The sequence below is a fragment of the Pediculus humanus genome, genomic scaffold (assembly GCF_000006295.1).
Source record: "Pediculus humanus corporis 1103172108190 genomic scaffold, whole genome shotgun sequence".
NCBI lineage: Eukaryota > Metazoa > Arthropoda > Insecta > Psocodea > Pediculidae > Pediculus > Pediculus humanus.
The window spans coordinates 22,388-23,928 of NW_002987760.1; positions in this window are offsets into that span (position 1 = coordinate 22,388).

Sequence of the window (1,541 nt, forward strand, 5' to 3'; positions counted from 1 at the left end):
CGCAACAGACAGATTAAAAATTAATTTATATATAATTAATAATAATAATAATTAAATTTAAAATTAAAAAATCCTATACCGAAAACTTAACGATTTAATTATTAAAAAAAAAATTTATGTTATTTATTAATTATGTTTCTATTTACGTTATGTATCCATCGTCGTCGTCGTAACTTATTAAAAAAGAAAAAAATTTAATTGGTAACACCTTTAAAAAAAAAAAAATAATAAAGTGTAAAAAAACGGTTTTCAACAAATTTAATTCTCTAATTTATTCAACGGTTAAATAAAAAAAAATGGCGTTTTTTTTCTCACTTTTCACTTTTCACGCCCATTCGTATCAATCTTTTTTTTTACCTTTTCTACTATTTAAATCTACACATTTTTAAACTATAATTTATTATACTCATCATTTGTTTAAAAAAATTATTAAAAAATTAATTTTAAATGTTTTAAATGTGACATAAATATTATTTTTTATTTCCTTTTCCTATTTAACCGTCGTGAGTTTTCTTCTGCTTGTAAACGTATATTAAACTTATTGTTTTATTTATTTATTTATTTAATCATTAATTATGTTATGTAATTTATATATATTTTTAAATGTATAATAATTAAAAATAAAATAAAAATTATTAAATCATATCGAAAGAGAAAATTTTTAGTAGTTTTTGGCTTTACTTATATTATTATTATTATTAATAAAAAAATTTATGAAAAAAAAGAGGTTTTTATAAAAGTAAAAGTTTTTTTAGTAATAATAATAATAATAATTTTAAAAACAAATCATTCCATGAAGATTTCAAGGGAGAGAAAAAAAAAAAAGAGAAAAAAACGAGTCATCGAGTAAAATTAATAATTTTTCAAACGTAAAAATACACATGGAGAAAAATTTTTTTTTTGTTTAAATTCACAAATCGGGGGGAGGAGGGGGGTGAATAATAAATAAATAAATTTCATTAACCTCTGAACTTGATCCTCGTTTTAAAATCACTTTTAAAATTTTATTTTTAATGCAAAAAAAATAATAATAATAATTTTCGTTTAATGTATTTTACAACAACAAAAAAAACAAGTTTATAAAATATATATGTTATACGTATGGAGAGATTTTCAAGGTCATTCTATACAATGTTAGCAAGAGTTATTAGATTCTCTCTCTCTCTCTCTCTCTCACCTTAAACTTGAACTGGACATTGAATCAATACAAGGACGGAGAAAGTTGTATAAAAAGAAAAAATAAAATAATAATAATAAAATCAATAATAACTTATTGCAATCGATTTCACACATGTAAATGAATACTGAAAAAAAAAAGAAAATTTAATCGAATAACCCCCTTCCCCCATTAAAAAAAATAGATTTTATTCGTCGTACCTGAAATTATTTTTTTTTTATCAATAATGACTTATGTCTCGTACGTTTTCCCAAGTCTCACATATATTTGCGTTTAATATCGTTTGTAATATTTTATGTTAAGCAATAAACTCAAAGCAATAAATTTTATTATTGTATTACGTAAGATTTATGTTCTTTTCGAT